At 39.5% G+C, this 22096-nt stretch overlaps 1 protein-coding gene across 2 annotated transcripts in view; it reads right to left on the bottom strand.

The window, feature by feature from the left end:
- HTR1F (5-hydroxytryptamine receptor 1F) overlaps positions 1-22096 on the bottom strand; it is a 116303-nt gene that overhangs the window by 13546 nt on the left and 80661 nt on the right. For both annotated transcript variants that reach the window (XM_013187678.3, XM_013187686.3), the window contains exon 3: positions 68-159. The gene's annotated coding sequence lies outside the window, so the exon portion shown is untranslated. The remainder of the gene's footprint in view (positions 1-67; positions 160-22096) is intronic.

The raw sequence follows: 22096 nt of genomic DNA, 5'->3' as shown, positions 1-22096 counted from the left end.
AAAACCCAATTTTCAAATTATCACCTGGGCCAGCATTAGGATATTTCTTTTTCTGCTGTGTGCTTACCAGGACAACTTGGAGGAAAAAATGGCCTCAGAGGTGTTAGGTGGAAGTGGAGTGAATGTGACAGGTCGGTGTGCTCCTCTGCAGCAGGGTTTCTGCATGACACAAGAACAGTAAAATCTGTGGTTAATTGCTTGCAATTTGGAGAGATGCCAAAATTCACACAATCTGCCATCTCATCTCTGCACTTTGCCTATTTTTTATTCTTGTGAAGACTGCACTTTTTTTTTTTTTTGTCACGTCATCTGATGTCATCTGCCTTTATTCTGGTTGTCATCTGATCATCTCGTAGGCTGAAGATCACAAAAGCTTAGTGTGAAAAAAGGAACTTTGAGAGCATAGGTGGAGCTTGGAATGGGCAGGTGGAAGACTGGGGAAGTCTTGAGATAACTTGCTTAGCAAGTGGAGCTGTTGGGCAAGATCTCAATCTGGGAATGTCCCCAGGGGTTTTCATTTCAGAAGTAACTAACTGCCCACAAGGCAGGCTGGCTTGGGTTACTGTGCTCACGCTGACTTGCAGTGGACTCAAAACCACACGCTGCGGTGGCTCTGTGTCAACCCGTGGAAATCCAAGCTATTAGATTCCTTCATAGGAAAATAGAGACTCTTTACCTGGTGAAGTAGCAAAGTTTTATTAGATAGCTGAGACTGATGCTTTCTAACTAGCATTGCATTTGTTTCCCCCTAGATATTTCTGCTAAGATTGATTTGGTCACCTACTGTGAGCATTTAGGTTGGGGGCCATCTTTTCAAAATCCAGATTCTGTGTCTTAAGACTTAGCTCTGTACTGAAAAGGACATGACTTTTGCTGTGCTCTGCATGGGGTGCCACAGTGCTGGTTCTTGTTCCTGTGTGGAGGCAATTCAATGGATACAACTGAATGTTTTAGCCAGAAGAGTTTAGTTCACTCAGCGCATTGGCAGAAGCTCTAATGGTAAAAAGCATTTGTTTCAGGCTGGCGTAAAACAGTTGTGCCTGAGGACATGGGATGCAGCCATTCTGGCAAAGCTTGTCTAGTGAAGAGTGGGCTTTAGCTCTCCTCCTTTCCGCAGTTTCCAAATACTCTGAGACTCTCAAGGGTGCCTTTCTCCCTACTTCAGTTTGTTATTGCATTATAGCATGTTCTATGTTAGAATTACCAGCATTTGAAACACAAGTTCTGGTACACCTTGTATAAAATCAGAAGTGTGGATAGGAGAGCTATGGGAATGGGGGAGGCTAGTGAGAGTGAATCAAGCTGGGAAGCTGGAGGGAGAGCCTGAGAAAGAAGAAGAGGGGTGTGGGAGCACCTCCTGCACAGTACTTGTGTGTGTATATATCACACACTGCCATTCAATCACATCAAGTGTATGCAAATGCAGTAACATCTCAAGAGCCAGGATGCCACTTAGCTTGTCCATGCGGTGCAGTGGAAGCCTGCTTTGGGGGTTTCTGTGCTGTCTCTGGGTGAGCTGTTGTGCTGACTTAGAGCACGGGGCTGCTGGGGCGAGGAGGTGGGGGGATGCTGCTGGAGCAGCCTGGTGCCATGCCCAGGTCAGAGCGGGTCTGGAGCTGGCCCACGGCACTCAGGACAGGGCTTTCTGCATTACATTTTGGCAGGGAGTGGCTGTCTCTGTGGTCAGCTGGCATCATGGCTTGTTGAATAATTCCTGGAAGTCTTTGGCCTTGGGCCTATCTTCAGGGGTACAACGCTTTCAAGAACACTCAGAGCAGCAGGACAGTGTTAAAATGTGTTGACTCCAAATCCAGAAAGATATACCTTTCCCAGGAAGCTTTCTGGATCCGTCAGGTCTCCTTTTGCAGACACTTTGATTACTAAATAGGGTCTTAAGCTCTCTAACACTTTGTGAACTCGCTTTCATTTCTGATAGGAAAATAACAGACTGTCACACACAGCTTTTTTCTTTGCATAATTCTGATGTAGTTGTGACACTTGACATACAGCACAGATGACTGTGAATGGCTTCTTCAAATTAAAGCAGATGAATCAGAATTAATTATGAAAAACAGCCTTATTGTTGTCCCAGGAATTCAGTACAGACGGCTGTTGTCTAACAAGATTATCCAGCTTCAAATGCCCCCCCAGACTTCTAATTGATAAAACTTGTAAAACTCTTAAATGATAATCCTAAGAAACTTATTTCCAAACAAAATTTCAAAGTTTTTTTTTTTTGTATTATTTTCCCCTCCCTTGAGAATCTATTGATGTTGGTTTTCTAAGAACTTTTAAATCATAACTTTGCAATTATGAAAACCTTTAGTACTGCAGGGAAGTTAAGATGCTACTTTATGCTAGGGATACTTGTAGACAATACTTCAGCTGTTTGTTTCCTAAGATGTATGCAAGATGTATGCAACTTCAAAAGATGGCTGAGCAAAGCTGTCTTTTAGATTATAATACCAATTTAAAGAAGTGATAATTTAAGCAGCTCTTTTCTCCTTAGGTTGTATGCTAAGAAAATTTGTCTTTTCGTATGGTAAGAATATTTATTTGTAATGTTGGTGTACACTAGCAATATACTTCAAAACATTTCACAAGGGCTATTTACTAAAAGGTGTTTTACAGCACTTCTTTATAAAAATATATATATTTTTGATCAGATGACAACATGTAATATTTTTCTGGTGGTGAATAGAAGCATCAAACTGATTTTCCCTATTTGCCCAAATCCATAGAAAGCACATCATTATTCTGAGCTGCTTTAGGAGAGTTCAAAAACTTGCAATGCATTCTCAGGGATGGCATGCTGTCTGTGGTTCCTGTAGTTTCTGAGAGAGAGAAAGAAAATAAGAAGTGCTTTCACAAAATAACATGGTTAAAAAGTATTAGTAAAGGACAGAGGCAAAGTGTACTAATCTTCAGAGACTAGAGGAAGCCTGGAAAAAATGAAAGGCAAGCCATTGCTTCTGTATCATCTGTCTTGTTTGCTATGTAACAGAGCACCCTTGTACCTAGCACTTCTGGAAATCCTGAATTCTTTTCCCTGGGGTGCTTACAGCTGACCTCTCACATCACCAAGCGTCAGTAAGTTGTTGGATTTAGCTCAGAACTATAGCATGATGAACTGTTTTTCTACCAGGAGATTGAAAAAGATCAAATGATAACTTTGAATCTGTCTGCTAAAATTCCTCTTCCGTTTTACTCTTTGAAGCTTCCAAAATTTCTGGAGAGGGGCTTTTATCAGTAACATACTGTGGACAAGTAATTAAAAATATAATATAATTTTACATTGGATGCACTTATGCATGTAAGCGTATATATTGCGTCCTATTTTTGTTCATCGTTTCAATGTTTTATATTTTAAGAACATGTTGAAAACTGTTTTCTTCATGTTCAAAATGAGTTTTTACTCTTTGAAGCTGAAGAATTTTTTAATGTTAAGTCCCCTGGAAAGAAGCAGTGAACAGATTCAGTCAAGTCTTCACATTTGTGTAGTCCCTTTTTCTAATTTCATTTTTCCCCACTTCTAGACTCTCAATGATGTCATTACGTTTTGGGGTTCTTTTACCTTTTTATTTCTTGATTCTCAATTATTAGAATGTAGCCAGGTCATATATATGAAATGTTTCCCTGCATAGTCCCGGTATTGAGGTTTTCTTAAAAAGGTACGGTTCTAGATATACACATCTAGAAAGAAAGTGTCTTCTCTAATCACTTGACCAAAGTATCTATGGCTTCAAGTAAAACTAGCAAGGCTGAAGAGAAATAGCCAAATTACTGGCTGACGACAGTCTAATTTTAAATGGACCTATCACAGCACCTTTGTGATATGTTTGTTTTATATGTTTGTGATATATGCGGTGCAGCCATTCCTAAAAAATGCCATAGAGCTAAACTAGTGCCATAGTTCTTTTGGAGCATGCTTTTTTTTTTTTTTTTAAATTCTATTTTCTTTGCCCTCTTGAAATTATTTTTGAAAAGACAAGAGAGGGAGTTTGAACAGAAAGTGAAATCTTGGATAACAGAGCCATTGGAGCTTCTTCCTGGCTGATTTGGCTGAGAGCTACTGTAACTTTTTATGTCCATTTATTTATACAACCAGGGTATGAAGCCAGCATAAAAATGTACTTGGTCAATCTAACAGGGCACATGAATCAGCTTTTTGCTTGCCTAACTTGCTGTGTTAGGAAAAGCAGTTGGAACAGAAAATTAATGTAGTTCCCAGCATCTGAAGAAATAAATATATTGTATTTACTTTGAAGCCCTGTCTGTTCTGTAGGTGTTTGCCTCCAGGTTTTGGGGATGAAAAGTTCCAGAACCATTAGCCGCAGATGCTGGGTTTGTTGTTACTTTACCTCTACTGCAACATCTGTTATCCTTTCTGGTAACTCAAATAGATTGCATTAGACCAGGCATGTAATCACAGTACTTCCTTCTGCAAGTAATTTATTCCAGTCACTTTGTTCTCTCTGTTTCTGATTTTTTTTTCCCCCCTCTCCATTAGAAGACATATTAGTGTAGCTAATTTAGGCCATGCAGCTAGTAATGTCCTAAAATCTTTGAATCTGCTGGATCGGGATTAACATTTTGTTAATATTGCGCCTATATTTATTTATCTTTTGATTACTCCAATATGACTTGGTTTGGCCACAATGTTGACTGTCAATGCTCTCAATTCACTAGAAAGCAGCACTGCATGGGAGAAAACCTCATAGGTATAACCATTTATGAATCAACTAACCTAAAAACAAATTTTAATTAAGAACTATAAAAAACAGCATAAGAATTTTCAGAAAACATATCAGTTAAGACAGCAGCTTAGGAAGAAAAAATTCTCTGAAAATACTTGCTTCCGTACTATTTTCAGCCAGCAGTTGAAATGTTGTAGACCTTTAAGTGAAGGTTTCTCATATATCTCAGTTGGAGAAGAGATATAACATGGAAAGTAAATGCAGAACATTGAAGTAAGAAGAAAAACAAAACCAAACCTGACCAAAAAAACCCCCAACAACTCAACAACAACAAAAAAAAACATCAAATATAGTACAGGATCATTAGATTAACCTTATGTTATGATGAAAAACATTGCTGTAAGATGTGTTTCAGCTGCATTTAATGGGATCAGTAGGTTTATGTTCTTATTACATTGAAATGGATAAAGATTTTAATTTAGATAATTGGGCCTGACATAGTCTGTGTTTTTGTGGTTTTTTTTTTTTTTTTTAAATATCTGCTGCTTTTATGTTGGCTTCTGACTTCAGCAGTTATTAACAGAGAATTGTTTTTCCTGTAGAAAGCAGTGTTGAAGTTGGATGGTTGGATAGCAAGAATTAAGCATGCTTTTTATGCAGATGATTCTTTGCTTCTGCAGCAACATCCAGCAAGTACGATGGAGCTGGTGATAGCTTTCCATTGGCAGCACAGAAAATTAACTAGGAAAAAAAAAAAAGAGCCAACACCATGCCCTTGAACAGCCCCTTTCCAGCAGCACTTTATGGCTTCTTCTTAGCAGGGGTTTTATTGTTTAGTAGCAGAGGTTTCATAAATACAGAGGATGAATTTATTGTCATGGAATAATGTGCAGCAGTAGGTGGGATGGAGATGCAGTTCTCTGGGCAGAATGTAAGTCACCTCAGTAAGTCAACTCCCTCCTTGGCTAACTATGTCTTCCCTTGGACACACAACCTGCCCTCTTCCAGATGCAGGCTTTCCTGGTAGATGGATCTTGTGCGTAACCCAATGTATTCATGTTGCAATAGACATGCACTATGGGTTTATTGCAACAGTCCTGTAGGGATGGCATAGTCAGCTATATCCCCAGCATCTTTCTTAGGCTGTACACCTGTCTTCTAGTTCAGGGAGAGAAATGTAAAAATAAACTGAGTATATTTATAAATAAAATTACTTATCTCTACCATTATATGTATATTTTTAAGTATGAACTGTTATCCATTTCAATTGAAGCAGCATGACTTCTGCCAAAAGACTGCTCTTTCTCCATGAAGCTGGAGTTCATGTGTGTAAAGCATGGCAAAAGGAATTGCCCCTGCATGAAGCAGTGAACTTGGCTGCCCCTTTTGCTGGCTTGCCTCCACCCACTTTAGCCCACCGTGGCAATATGTACCTCTTTAGGCTTAAGAAATAGATCAGTTGGGTTAAACTCTGGAGATAGTTCTCTGTGTGCAAAATAGACACAACATACTTGTGCTTCATTGAGATATTGAAAACTGTCAGCTATGCTGATGGTCTTGGAATTGAAGTATTAAAGTACGGAATAAAATGTGCTGAGGCTAGAAAGTATCTTGTTCAAATAATCTGTTACAGCTCACAGTTGTTCTTCCTCTGGTCCAACTGTGGACCAGTTTAATCAGAGCCATTTAGTTTCATCAGAGGTTGCTCAGCTGCTGCAGTGAGGAATGTTGCTAATGGTCCCCAGAATGTGGTGCTGCAGAGTGACGATGCTCAGTGTTTACAGTTAGCACGGACAAATGTGTACACGTTGCTCAAGGTAACCTTGTAAGGATGAGTGATTATTACAAGTTTGGTTCTCTGCGCCAAACCTGAGGGGAACAGCTGGAGCCTCGGGGGACTGTTATTAGCAGATCTGTATTCAGAAAAACAGCAGATCCTTCTTTCTCCTCCTCTCATCCTCTCCTGGTGGGATAGCTAAATCTGCTGTATGTGATGAGAGGGGCTATTTTATTCCCTCAAATGTATCTGGCGTTTTGAGCACAAGGTGACTATTCCTCAGCCTGTCTTCCCTAGAAATTTCCTTCCACCTAGTGAAATAAATGTGTTCCACCTGAGGCTCCTTTTCCTGGGTCACTGACAGTATCACGTGTCTTTCCCTGTCTTGCTGAACAGTTACACAACCAAGGGTTAAGGACTGATAGCTTTAAAAGTTGTTAAGGAAAGAACTGATTGTTTCTTGATAATGTAGAATTTTTTTTTTTCTGGCATAATGTCATTAAAAATCTTTTGCTACTATGACAGTTAATACAGAATATCCATGGGAAGGGTATTGTCCAGACTAAAAGTACCAGGGGGTCGTTGTCTTGGAGGCTGTTCTTTTGCTAATGTGTAAGAGTAGAGAAGAGTCACTTGTGACCTTTTATTCAGCTACTGAGAGTGTGCTTTCTTGAATTTTTGTGTGGGTAAGAAGTATGCCTTAGAAGGAAGCTCAGCTGTGTCATTGGAGGCATTGTGTTAAAAAAAAAGTCTGCAGTATAATTGTTGAGAAGAGACATCCGTTTAGGAAATCGGTAGCAGGGGCCTTTTTATTTGCTTGATTCCATGGCACGGGAGTTATTTTCCAGTCTGAAACTGAAGCTGAAGTATTAGGTTTTTTGAGTGCAACTATATGTTCCAGTGTCATTTTATAAGAATAATGACAGCAGTCATTATTCTTCAGGCTTCTTCAGCTGCATGTATTGGCTGCATTGCAGGTTCATATTAAAAATGATGGTATAAATTGCAATGACTTGCATATGGGAATAGGTCTTCTTAATATTCTCAGTTTTCTATAGATGATGATTGCTGCACTTTTGCTTTAAAAGCAGTTATGTAAAAACAGCAAAAGGTGTGTCACAGGAAAGGCAATTGCCTTTGAAAAGTTTCCTTAAGCTGTGCTATTAAATATTTATATGTGTAGTCTCAGAGCAGGCAGACTAAAAAGTAATTGCCTTTAAGATCATTCCAAATGTTGCTTGGGACTCCTGGGAGAAGCAATATTTGGATCATTTATCTATCAAAAAAAAGACTGAGCACAGGAACTTTCTTCTGACTGTAGTAAAAATGTCAGTCTGCAATTTTTGCTGTTTCAGGGTTTCACTTTTCATTTAATAATCTACTGCCCTTTAAGACCATTTGATCAGAACATTAAAGGCACGTTCAAATCCCGTGTCCTCTTCAGTCAGGATATTATTATTCCTATATGTACGCTCCAGTTGCTAGAGATTTAATGATTCACTTCTAAGGGGGTGAGGAATCCGAATACCTCCTCCTGGACTTAGTTTTGTGTCATTTAAAATTACATTTTACCAGCTATAAAGAAGCTTCTAATGCTATTGCTGTAGTCATATGCAGGAGAATTGTTTGAAAAGATAAAGACTGCCTATAGTTATTAACTCTAGCCAAAGGGTGTAGAATCAATTACTTATTTTTCCTGAAGTTCTGTTTATGACCAGAGAAAAGCTTGTATAAATGGTCTAGACCCCATGAAACAGGATAAAGAACCAATTTCTTGACATCTTGTTGACTTCCTGTATATCTTTAAAGGATATTTAGTGTTAATTATTTAAAGCAATTGAGTATCAACCTTGCTCTTGGGAAATAAGTTATACTTAAGTGTCTCAAGTTGTGGAGATTTAACAGAACAGTCATTTAATAGCATTTCCCTCATCTGCTATATTGCAAACACTGTGTCAGGAATTGTGAATATACAATGAAACAGATATATAGTCTTAACAGTGCCTCTGTTCCTCTAGGCAGTACTACTGTAATTTTCCCACCTTAGGTATGGAGTTAATCAAATAAACCTTTTCTACAAAGGAGGTATAGCTCTTCTTTCTGTACGTGGAATTACAATAGTAATAATAATGAGTGGCAATAGAAAAGTCATCTATGCACACCTTTAATTATTCAGATTTTGTGTTTGATCATCTAGATTGCCATTTTGTACATGACATTTCTATTTTTTTAAGTAACCTTTCAGTTGTTTGGTAATATTAGCAACACAGAAGCCGAACATTCCCTCCCATTTCTTTCCTTGTGTACTATGAAGACAGTGAAGCTAAAGCCAAGTTTTTGGTTTTAGTTTTAACTGAAAAGCAATGTGCAAATGTATGACTGATTGCTCCAGGAGAGGTAAACTAAGTACTTTCGCTCATTTGTAGTTCCAAGTCCCTCTCTGTCTTTGAGGACAAGTCTAGAGTTCATACCTCTGTTTCATACAGCTTTTAGGATGTCTTTCCATGCAATTTGACCAAATGCTCCCATCAGGCTCTCTTTCCCCATCCGTACCAATTGGCAGCAGTGAGTCGGTTACATTTCCCATGCCCATCTTCGTACGGTCTCCAAGGAGTCTGAGCAATAAGCATTGTCCATTAACTCTACAGTAGAGAACTCAGCATCAAATCATTTCAGATGTGCCTCCTAGGTAGGAGACTTGATTTTTTTTCACATCCAGTGCTTCTGAACTGCAAGGTAGAAGCCCAGCCTAAGTGTGCTAAAAAGTTACTGATGTTCCTGTTAGCTTTTGCTTAAACTTTTTGAGGACTTATTTTGTTGGAGAAAGCACAGTGCTGGCCTTGTGAATGTCATGGAGAATACTGAAAACTCTGGGATATTTATTAAGCCTGGAGAACTGGGTGGAAATATAATGGGCATCAAGGTTGCTGAAAAGCCCTTCAAGACAATGAACTTACTGTTAAGAATGGCTTACTATTCTTAATGATGCTTTGCATTTATAATGTTTGCCATCTTGGAACAATTCTTAAAACTTATTATTTCACTCAGGTGTGGAACTATAGATGGATTGATATAAATGAGGTTTTGAAGGGGCTAGCTAGAGCTGGAGCCTAGGCACTTTGTTTCCCAGCCATTTGTTCAGGCAGTTAGAAAATGCCTGCTCTCCTAAAGCTTCAGTGCTTAGAAACTTTGGAGGTGCAGGATGCATTGAAATCAAACACTGAACTTGCTGATTGGTCCATTCCAGTTACCCTGACAAAAGATGTCTCCTCTGAGGAAGGCCCAACTAAGTTTATGTGCCGTAAACTTCAAAGACTACAGATTCAGACATGGCAAATAAAAATATTTGTCATGCCTTGAATAAGGCTGTGGTAATTAGTTCCTAGTGGAACAGGAGAACAGACTATCTTAATTAAAGGCCATTTAGCTGGTTAACAGCTGTAAACTTCTCTCCAAATAAAGCCATTGGAAAAATTATATGAGTAAATACTATTTGATTTGTTTAATAATAAAAAGAAGGAGGTCCTTGAGTCTTCCTTTATCTGAAGCAGAGATGCAGGTTGAAAGTCTTTTACATAAAATGATGTAACCTGAGGATGTATTCATGAAGGATACTTTTTGTTAGATTTCTTCCCAAATCTTACTATCTCTAGTAAGAAACTAATTTTCGAGGAACTAGTGTGTGGCTGAAAATAACTGTGCCTCAAAGGGTCAGGTTCTCGTCCTTGTCAAGTTAACCTGGCACTTTACTAGAAAGTCAGTCCTACCTCCACTTGAGATGGCTGAAGCCAAACCATGACACAGAATAATGGAATATCCTGAGCTGGAAGGGGCCCTCAAGGACCATCAAGTCCAACTCCTGGCTACACGCAGGATGACTCAAAAATCAAACTGTATGATGCTCTCTCTCTATATATGATATATATAGATATATGATATATATAGATATATATCTGATATATATCAGACGTATCTGATTTCTATGCTGTTGGTAAGAGGTATTGTTTGAAAGAAGAGGGACCAGAGAAAAGAGATTTTCTGACGAGGTTGGCAGATGACCCAGTACCAGATGAGGCACCACTAATCCTGTTCTGCGTGGGTTATCTATGCCAGGTGTTTGTAGATGAGCCACAAAGGAATCTGGCATTGTTCTTAGTGCATGTGGTGCCTCAGCAATCAAATTATGCACATGAAGCTCAGGAAACAAAAGTAGTTGGTAGACTGTCTAAAAGCACAGTTAACATTGGCATCTTCCTCTCTTGGGAGGAGGTTTATCTCCATGTTTTACACTGAGTAAGCCTGTCTTTGCAGAGGCTGGATGAAAGATAAAAATAGCAGGAACCTGGCTTTTTCACTTTGTTTGAGGAAAGCTATCCCTAGAGTTAAGCTCCTGATACTGGAGAAATGTCCAGTTGATATTTATTTTAACACAGTGGTATACCTCGCTTGAGTGGATGGATGAAATAACAGCTGAGTCTGCTTCTGTACTAATGACACTAAATGTAATAGATGTGGGACTTGGAAAGTCAGTTAGCTCCCAAAGAGACCACTCTGTGTTTTCTTCTAGAAATACCCCAAAAGCTTGAGAGAAATGCCCCTAGAAGCCACCCATATTGTAAATCCCAAAGGAGCAAGCATTGACTAGCACCCTGTCTCATTGTCTGCACTGGTAAAAAGGATTAAATCTTATCACCCAGGAAATGGGTGGGAATGATATCTGTCTTGTGCGCCTCTAGCATGGCTGTAGATGTATGTACTCCCATTGCATCTTTGTCCATGATCTGTGGCTTGAAAGCCCCTTGGGAGAAGCTCAGAAAAGCTTTTCTTACAGGCAGGCCTTCTGCTGCATTCAGAATTTAAAAAATACCAAGCTGGAATATTAGATAGTAGGGTGAAAGTAAATTAAAACAAATCAATTAGCTACAAGTGCTATTCAGAGAGTGTTTCAAATTGAAATAGGCACCTAAGAGCATGAAGTATCCTGTCAAGTTATTGAACGTGAGGGTGGAGAATGGAGGAAGATGGTTTTAGTACACATGTTCAGCCACATTAATTAGAGCAAACTGATGATTTCCTTCTGTTGGGAATTGCTCTTAAAATGAGAACAGCTCTTTAGAGGGTGACCTCTATAACATGTTATCATTTAAAACTTCCCCTTATTATTGTATAAAATTTCAATACATTGTTGTCAAAATGGGGAAGCAATCTTGGGGGAAAAAATGCTTTAAAACACAAATGGTGGAATTGATTTGACTAATTGCAGCCATCTAACCCTGAATTGTTGCCCTGCACAGAAACAGTCATCTCATCTCTAGGGCAAAATTGTTCTCATCCTGAAGTAGATGTTTCATTTGGGTCAGATGAATTGTGCCTGAAGGTGCTTATTTCTCCCAACTGATTATAAACAGAGCTTAGGAAGACGAATTCAGATATAGAAATCTGCAGTGTGGATCTCTAGAGCTAGAGGAAATGGATCCTGACCAAACTATACCAATAATAAAAAGTTGAGAGAGAAATTTTCAAACAGAACATTTATCATATGTATAGTAGCGTTACTTGGTGGTCCAGGAAGTTTGTAGAAGTTTTTAAAAGCTATGGGGATCTCAGGTTTGTAAGGCTTCATCATTGAAGTTAACTAGCAGAGCAAAGGCGTGCAAGAAATATTTTTCAGGATGAGCTTGTCCTTCGGGTTGTTTCTAAATCATGACGTGCTACAGATAAAATTGTGATGTAATATTGGGATCATTTCTCGTGGGGAATTTATCCCATAGGGCTTTACCATTTACCTTTATATCCTTGTAAAAGGGAACTCAGTGGACAGGCAATAGGGATCTAAGGCTTCATTGCATTCAGTCTTTGAACTCCTTGCTTATAAAGTAGGTGCTTTCCTGTAATCCTTTTGACATTAAAACTCTCATTCTGTCTTCTAATTGGAAAACAGTATATGGTGCTACTTGGCTTTTATCCGATTCGTATTAATCAGTTCCTCATAAGTGAGAATATGAAAATCTGAGCTGTGAGGTAATGGCCCAATGTATGGAACTAAAGAAATTTTAGAGTCTACAACACTGTAATTAAAATCTCAAAAGATTTGTATGCTTGAGCACACCTTTTTAAAACATGCCATGGACAGCGGGATGTGCTGAGGGCAGGTGTCTTACATAGCAGTCTTGCTATTTCCCTATATTAAACTGCACAAGCATTTCTAATTTCAAGGAGATGAAATTGCAAGCTTTTTTTTTTTTTTTAAACTAATATGTCTCTATAAAGACAATGAATTGTGACTGCCTCCTCATCTTGTGCAAAGAACAATGAGTCTCAGAAGTCAGAAGCTTTAAAGATTGGTAGCTTAATTAGAAAGTGTCCTAAATGAAAAGTCTCAGCATTTTAATTAATTTCTTCTGGGATGAAAGAAGTTTATCTCAAAGGAAATTGCAGCAGATATGTGAGTATTGGGGATCACTAGAGAGACCTGGGCATTTGGAGGCAGAGAACTTAAACTGTGAGGTGTTTGCTCCTTGTCTGTAACTTTGAAGTAAGCATAGATGCAAACACTATGTATGTATACAAAAATAATGTGTGCACGTGTGTATGCACATGTATAAAAAATAAAAACTTGAAGAAAGGGATAGGTGTCTATTCTAGTAGCACTGGAAGGCCCTAGGCAGTAGCAGGAGAGGTTTCAGGGGGTAGTGAGGAAACTACACAGCCTGAAAGGGACACCTGGAGCCAAAGATGGGACCCCCACTGCTTGGGCTGGGCACCCTGCACAAAAGTCACTGTGTGTTCCCTCCCACGTTGCTGACAGGAATTCTGAGAGTTTATTACACATCTGGTACAATATTCCATGCCATCGGCAACCACTGGTACCCATCCACTCTGCCTGCGTTGTCTCCGGGATGGCATCAATGTCTACTGGACCTGGGCAGGGTCTGATATGGTCAGTTCAGGGTCATCCTCACAATATAGGTTTTGGTTACAACACTGTTCCAACACTGAATCTATTAGGAGTTATTTGAAATAACTTTCACATCGTTCCTCCAAAGTGATACATGGATAATTTGGAGAAGCTCCTTTGGGCTGTTATTTATGCTGCTAGACTGGCTTCCCGGTTTCAGATCAGATAGACTCATTTTCTTAATTCTGTGTAAAATGTATTGAATCAAGCAATGATTTCTATAATTTTATGCCTCAATTCTGGTAGAAATATTTTATAACTTTATCTGCAGGAAGCATCCACTTGACTGGTTTAAAGTTTCTTGGCAGATTCATGATTATAGTGAATGTTTTACCACTTGGAAGAGGGGATTGTTGAAACTTCATTTGCTTAGCAAATACTTATCAAACTTTCACCCCCTTCATTATCAGAGTAGTGCAGCCTTGTGCATTCAGTTGCACAATCTCAAAATGCTGTCTGGCAATTTATTGTGACTTTCTGCTCCTTCTTTAGACTTAGATTAGGATTTAAAGGTTACAACTATTAGGCTATTCGGAAGCATTGTTTTAATAGAAGACCATAATATTTCCTGCATGTTAACAATTTTGATAATGCTGACAAATAAAAGACTTTTCTTCATTTTCAAGTAAAACTATGAGTGCTTCTATTCCATTAACCAGTCCCCAAAATGATATCCCATAAGCCTTCAAGCTCCTACACTGCAATTATGGCATTATATATGGGGAGGGGAACTCTGGTAGTTACTCTGCAGTTATTATGTGTTTAAAAAGAATTTGTAAGGGTTTTCTAAGACTTGTACACACAGAAACATAGGCAGTTTCATGCTTCAGAGTATCTTTGCCCACCCCACTGTGCCTGAGCATGATCCCTTGCTCAAGTCTTCCTGAACTGCCTAGTTTCTTCACATACATGTTCAGAGCTGTCTGTCCTCGAGTGCCAACAATTGAGTGACGTATAACCACATTGGAGCAGGGATCAACTTTGTTGTATTCATTTTCTACGAATCCCTTTTGAATTTAAGAGCTGAGAATGATGCAGGTCATCTCTTGACCTTCTTCTCCCTGGAGGAGAGTCTAGGCCCCTAAATCCTGTCTGGGATGCTACAGTGCAGGATGGATGAGCAAGGTTTTCTGCAACAGAAATATGTCAGTTATGCAAAAATAACATTGATTTGTTAATAGAATATCAATTTGTCAATTATCTTATTCTGTTTTGAATCCTATAAAACTAATTTATACAAGAAAGCTGCTGATTAGTGTAATGGTACTGCACAAAACAGTAGTAGTGCGGCAACAAATATTTGTTTTATGCTTTTTTGTAACAAATATAGCTGTTTTTAGAGCATCAGTGACGTGACTTGTTACATGAATTTTTGTTGGAAAGTATTAAAGTATGGACAATTTCATAGATGTAATGAGTATGAGCTTACAGCTAATGTTAAATGATGGGGAAAGTGAAATTATTAGAAAGACTTTGTGTGCATATATAAAGCAAGTTATCCTTAAGGACAAATCAGTGGAGAAATTTGTGAAGCAAGCATGTTTTACTGTCTTGATTTTATTTTATTTTTCTATTCAATGGACTACCTGTTTAGCTGATCCATTAGATGTCTAGTGGAAATATTTAAAATAACTATTTTAAAATGACATTTTCAGTAATAAGCCGATTAAACCCAAGTACAAAAATACTGTCTAAAGCTGATAATAGGGTTCATGTAATACACAGCAAATTGACTGTGGGACATGTCTCATTCAAGGGTACAGTTGCTGAAAATTGAGAATTCACCTCGTGACTCCACAGAGATGTAGTAGTGGGACAAGGTGTATACGGTCCCACTCCAAGTGTAGAAGTGATAGCACTGCGTCTTGAAAAATCAACCTGATCAGGGCTAGGAGGAAATCTTACCTAGGAAACACTATCAGTTTCTCCTAAGCACAATTTTGTTCTGGCCACCTCTGACTGACATTATAGGGTGGTCTGGGCAGGGAAGCAAGTTCTGGAAAGCAAACTCCATCTCAGTGCACGCTAAGGTTTAGAGCAGGCCTGTGCAATATTTCTAAGTCTGAAGACACTGACTCTATTCATAACTTGAACAAAGGAAAAGTGAAATAAGGCAGAACTTGCTTATTCTGTGAAAGAGTTGCAAAGGTTCCTTAACAAATGAAATTACATATTTTGTGTTCAGAACAAAGCATAAAGAAACGTGGGGGTTGTGAATGACAAGTTTCAGTATTAGAAACTGTAAAAGTTTGAACATTTATCACAAAAGACGTTGAAAATCAAAATGGTTGAATAGTGCTGTTTGCCTGTCTTTTCCATGATATCCAGTCTGACATGCAGAATAAGACAGAGCTGCTTGTGGTCTTTTTCAAGGACGAGCAAAGTGTTTTCAAGTAATGCTTTAAATATTTTTCTCTATCTGAGGATATTAAAGTGGTCATTTGGGAGGAGAGAAGAAAAAAAGGGAGAGAGATTTCCAGGTCTCTCCTGACTACAGAGACTGCTTTGCTTACTAAAAATAAACTTTTTGATTCTTCCTTAAACTCTAAAATTTGAGCTGCTGGACTGCATTCAGATCACTGCAGTTTCAGCAAACATGGGTACAAATATGCAAGCCTGCAGCATGAAGGCCACTTTCATGGGCATTGCTGCTGTTGTGTACTTCTTCCCAAAACATAAGTTCCTCAGTCTTTCATGGTTGTCTGACTCCAGTTCTCACACAATGTTTTCTTGCATGTTATATGAGGGACGCTAAAGTGAAGCAATTAGAAGAGTGGAACAAACATGAGCAATGCCTTTCAGTAGTCCTTTGGGGTAAAGGTATGATTCAGGATTCAGAAGTGGGCAAGCTGCTTATGGCATGGCAGAGCTGGCTCAGATCTTCTCTGAAGCGTGGGAAGAAATGTGACTAATGCTGCCTCGAGGGTGAAGGGGAGGTGTAGGGGGGAGGAACTGAGCTGGGCTGGAAAGCCAGAGGACAACCAGGCTGCTTCCACCAGGGCAGGGACAATAGCAGCTGCTGTGCTGGGATGAGCCATGTGCACCAGACTCCTTTCTCCCTTGGTTGGTGGAGCAGCCAGCCCAGGGTGGTGGCGGCGCCTGGTTTTGTTTGGTAGGCTTCCAGCACTGATAAAGTGGTCTGTGCCCAGTTTGTCATCCTTGGCAGACTGATGTCCTAGGCAAATGACAGTGCTTTAATTTATAGCTGGCTGTGCCTTGCCATGGGTCAGTAGCAGAAGCAGGAATAATAACACAGATCTTCTGGCTCTGTTGATACAGAGCTTTAACAACCAAAAGGCCAAGCAGCCAGCAACTTCTACAGAGCTTAACCAAAAAGTGTCCTTTTCCTACCTTGGTTATAAAGAGCTAGGTGAATGGAAAGACAAGATACTACTAAGGAAATGAAAAACATAGAAGAGGATGAGTGCTTCTTGTTCACCCATTTTTGAAATGTGAGGAAACAGTTGCCATAGAAATGCTATTCTTTGCTTGACGCGGTGTGTACCGGCTCTAGGAAGCCATTGGTTGTTGTCATAAATAGCTTTTCATAAATTTAAATATCTCAGAATAATGTAAGGGGAAATGTGCCCCTATGTTTTCTTATAGTAGATCAGATTCTGATCAAGTCAGGGTCTGCTTTTACTAGACAGATTTGGGCATCAGTTTTTATGTATGGTCTTCAAAGCGAATGTAACTTCAGTTTTGTTTTAGTTGTAGCAAAGGACAGCATATGTTTTTCAGGACAGTTTTGTCTTTTAGGACAGTTTTGATAGAACTTAACTCGCAAATATGTGTGATTTACATTAACAGACTATAAATTTGCAGACATTAGTTGGGCACAGTTTTGGCTGTTTGAAGTGATGTATTCTGTAAGGGGGAAAAAAGCACTCAGTAAAGAAACAGTTTTCAGCTGATAATAACCTGAGATAATCAAATCTTCATAAATATGGCTAGTAAGTTTATTATAAAGGGTCAGATAGCAGGAAAGATGCTTCTCAATTCTTTTTATGGATAATATCTATTTATTGCAGTCACTTGCTCAGGCATGGCAGGAGGTAGTAGCAGCACCGAGTGGGGGAGAGGGCACAGAGTGTGTAGAACAATATGAGCTTTGGGTCTGCTTTCCTGGTTGGCACCTTGTTCCGCAGAGGACAGCTGAAAGCAAACTCCTTCAGGCAGAAGCTATTCATTAGAACAGCGAAAGCCAAGCTACCGCAGGGAAGGAAGAATGACCTGTACCAAACAGCCTATTGAAATGACATTTAAGAAAGTGGAGGCTTTGAAACTACTTTGCAGATGAAAGATTAAGTTCATGGCTACATTTAGTGGCTCATGCTATTTACAGATTTTTGGCAGCCAACCAGTAAGTTTATAGATTTTTTTTCTTTTATTTAGAGATAAAATAGATTTATTTTTCTTCCCTTTAAATGGAAGCAAATCTGTTTATAGGAGACTAGACCCTACGGCTAATGAAGATAGGGCCAGTTGATGTTCTCACATAGCTTTCTGGACCAGCACAGTATCCTTAAAGAGCTCTGTGTTCTTCAAGAACAGATACTGATTTGAAATTAAAAAAAAAAAAAAAAAAAGTGAAGAGACTTTTGCTGCTTTCCCTTCTTATAGTTAGATTTGGAAGTACATAAAGACAAGTCAGTAGTAATTTATTATAAAATTTATCTGGCCAGGTGGATGTGCTGTGTAACATACAGATGAAGTGCTTACTCAAAAGCTGCAATGCAATTTTAATTTGCTACTGCTGTGCTGCCCTTCTACTCTAAAAGGACCTTTCTGGTCTCTCATGCCTTAAAAAAATGAGGGTATGTCAACTGCAGCCTAGTACCTTAATTAATGGGAAGGCTAAGCTTATGTGAGAGTCTAGGTCAGAGATTTAGTGTTCCCTATTCCTTTCCATGGAGTCTGCCAGCCACTATAAATTACCAAAATGTCCACTGCTACCCTAGTGGGGAAGAATGAACTTTACAGCAAGGCAGCACCCAAACCATCCTCAGGGCACAGCAGTCCAGTGCTTGACTTGCTCTAGGGCTTCTCTGAACAAAACAGGCAAACTTCAATGCCTTGTTCTCAGTCTCAGTTCCTCCCAGGTGTCCTGTGTGGAAGTGTTTTGATTCAGTCCTGCTCTGCTGTGCTTGTTATTAATTTTTATGTTGTGGCAAAAGTGCAAGAAAAGTACGCTCAGCTCTTATGGTGGTGAGGAGAGGAGTTAATGGTTCCGCTGTGGTGGAATCAATTGAGCAGAAGTTAACATCACCCAGTGATGCAGATGCTGTACAGGCACCCTGAGGACATGGAGCCCAAAGGAAATGCCATCAGTCACCCACTGTGTGGGATTCAAGGTGCAGATCTGTGGTCTAGGGCTGTGGACATGCCCTCTGGAGGGATGCCATTGCTTGGCACTCTGTGTCAGAGAACTTGCCAACTGACATCTAGTTTGTTACAGGGCAAACTTAATTTTGCACTATTGATTTCCATAAGTGTAAAGCCACAATGAGGCTTAGTACTCTGTTTCTTGCAGTTACTGTAAACAAATATGATCTGTGTGGTGAGAGCATAACTATTTGTTCAATATTACACTTACAGACATTTATTCCTAGGAGTAGTGCTTCCTAGGAGTAGTGCTTTTATTTATCATTAAATAAGAAATTGCAAGCATATTTTCTCAACATCAGTAATGATCCTGTTTTCACCTTTTTGACCTCTGACTTACTAAATATCATTAATTACAACAGAACTCAATCTCCTGAAGTAATGAGATTGTCTATCCTGAAATGGCCTACTGTCAGGCTTTCAAATTTGAGGGCTCATAGCTCTCCATGGCAATTTACATGACACTACTAGCATCTTAAAAAATAGTCATTTCTATTTGTAAACAGCATGCCTTGAAGAATGGCGATCTATTGTCAGTGATCTCGCACCATGTCTTTACTTCTCTGTTTTTGCAACCAGAGACAGGGCAAATGTTATCCATGCTGTGTGTGACAGACATCCTTCTTCTCTTTAAGAATGTATATTCTGCTCTATCTTACTGAAATGGATAAAAGTATTGCCAGTTGGTACGTGGATCCGGTGGCATTGCTGCCTATTCCTGCACAAAATAAATGCATATTAATAAATGATGACTAACAGACTTTTTACTTCTATGGTTTTATATAACCTAACCTTAAAGCCCTTTACATACTAATTCTCAATGTCAGAGAGCTCTGTTATTTCAAAGACAATCATGAAAAAAAGTCCTACCTTCCACGGGAAATGGACAGGAAAGAGCGCAGAACAGACCTCTAGATCTTCTTCACCCCAGCCTGCTCTCTGCTTGTGATTCTCTCATTGCTCTTGGCAATACTCCGTAACCTGCCTATGGAGAGTGTTTTCAAGCAGAGGGGTTTACATCATCAGGAGTGCCAAACATAGAATCCACCTTCAAAAAGAGATGAGAGCAGAGGAGTGCTTTCTAGTGGTATGCTGACATGCTTAGTGGCTTGAATCAGGGGAACAGTCTTTTCTTTTTGTCTTCTTTCCCTGAGTTGGCCTTTCCCTTTGGTTAACAGTACTAGCTATTCTTGCTCCTGGTTAGAAGGCAAGATTGCCAGTGGCTTTGTATGTGATTGCCTGTAGTGCAGGGAGAGGTACAAGGAAACCTTCCTGGAAAACATGCTGTTTCAGTGTGAGGCTGCCCTATTTGTGTCCTTCCCTGCAGGAATCAGTATGAAGCATTGCTGATTTTGCTAAACAGGAGAGGTGCTGCAAGCAACTTTATCTTTCTGGAGACCACAACCTGTGCTATGAGATGCAGCTCCATAGGGATCTGTCCCCTTCCACACTATTTTAAATTTCGAAGCTGGAGTGTGCTTGATGCTTAGCAGGACTTGCCCCCTTATGCGCTTGAACCTTCTTTTGTTATGGTGATTCTGGATGTAATGATTCCTGGAAATGTTTGTATTTAACTTCTGACTGAGAACAACTTGATACACTCAAACCACCGTGATCTCCTACAACAAATGGCAAGGCAATAAATTCAGTTCTGTAAAGCACATAACTGTCTTCTCTCAAAGAAGAGGAAGTCCTTTGGCTTTTCAGAGCTTCAGTAATGCAGGATAAAGAACAGTGGAAAACTTCCCACTCTGTGTGTATTTTAACTCCTGTAAAGTCTGGCAAATTTTTAAGAAATTAAGCAGTTACCTTAATATGTCTGCTTCTAAGTTGCAGATATTAAAAATATCTTAAGCAATGTGTTGCAAGATTTATTATTCCCAGCCCGTTAAAGAATGTTTTGGTCTCTGGCCACCTACACCTGCAATAAGAAAATATCCTGCCAAGAATACACAGACTGCAGTGCACAGGGCACAGTCCCTGAAGTGGATGTGTCTAGCTCTCAATTTACAAAGACATGTACCCCTTCTTGGAGTGGGTGGTGTCTCTTAAAAACCTCATTTGAGAGGCAGATGGAGCATCACTGTGATGTTGTGGTGACAGCTTTACAAGGCTCTGTTACTAGTCTGGTTACAGCAAGAGCATCACCGTTCTGAGATAAGATGCTTGAAGCAGAATCAGAACCAAAGGCATCAAAGATTAATCCAGCTCCAGAACACTTAATATGTGACTGCGTTTAACGTTTTACCTCCCTGCTATATCCCTTGGCTGCTTTTTATTTTCCTGTATCTTGAGATCAGTTTTTTCTACTTTAGATTTAGGAGGCGGACAAAACCTGATTCTGTTCTCAGAGCCTGGCTTGAGAGCCTTACATATCAATGATCCATCTGATGGAGAAAAAAACAAACAACTTTTCAGAGATCTTGAGACAGGACAGCAAATATGTTCTAGCAAATAACATGGAGTAGGAAGAAGCACCATTTCTTGATGCTTCTGGTTTTTTTAAAGGCTTCAGTCATCTAATGCCTCTACTCCCGTGTTGTCACAGCCCAACAGGTGTGCTGCTCTCCATCCTAAAAACCATGTGTGCTTCAGCCTCAGGGTCTATCACTCCTCCTCACATTGGTTGCTTCTGCAAAGAATGAAATTTGCTGGCCTAGGTCTTGCAAACAAGCTGGGCTGGCTTTACCAAATGGTGCTTGGAGTATGGTACTCCACACCAATGGGCTGTAGAGATTGCTTGGCAGACCTGTACCATGATGTCTTATTTCAGCCTCCCTCTCTTCACTGCCTGCTGGCTTTTGTAGGATTAGTGCTTCCTCTAAGAAAGAAAGAAAAAAACAAACAAACAAACAAAAAAAAATCACAATTCCCATCCCTAGAGAAGTGTTTCATTTTAGAAATCAAACAGCCTTTTCCCTGGATCTCTTTCTCTGACTGTGTAGTTGGTATCTGTTTTCTAGATGATTAAAAAGGTTAGCACAATCTTAAATATATCTGCTGCCCTGGCACGAACGTTAAAAGATGGGTAAACAAAACAAAATGCCTTGCTGCCAGGTGCTGACATTCTGCTTTGCAGTCAGTTTGGAACAGAGCCTCCTACAATAAAACCTCTGTAAACCTGTACTCAAATGAGTGACCAGTGTGCTTGTGGTGGGATGTTAAAGTGGGATAAATCAGCCACAGAACAAGGTAGAAGATACCCAGTTTCTGTTTGTGGAATGCTGTGTGCTTTTAAGCTTGTTGAGCTATGTGGGTGTTCATAGGCTGCATGGCCAT

Source organism: Anser cygnoides, chromosome 1, assembly GCF_040182565.1.
Source record: "Anser cygnoides isolate HZ-2024a breed goose chromosome 1, Taihu_goose_T2T_genome, whole genome shotgun sequence".
Lineage (NCBI taxonomy): Eukaryota > Metazoa > Chordata > Aves > Anseriformes > Anatidae > Anser > Anser cygnoides.
The sequence above is the reverse complement of the archived record's forward strand: the minus strand, read 5'-3'. Positions and strand labels throughout refer to the sequence as shown.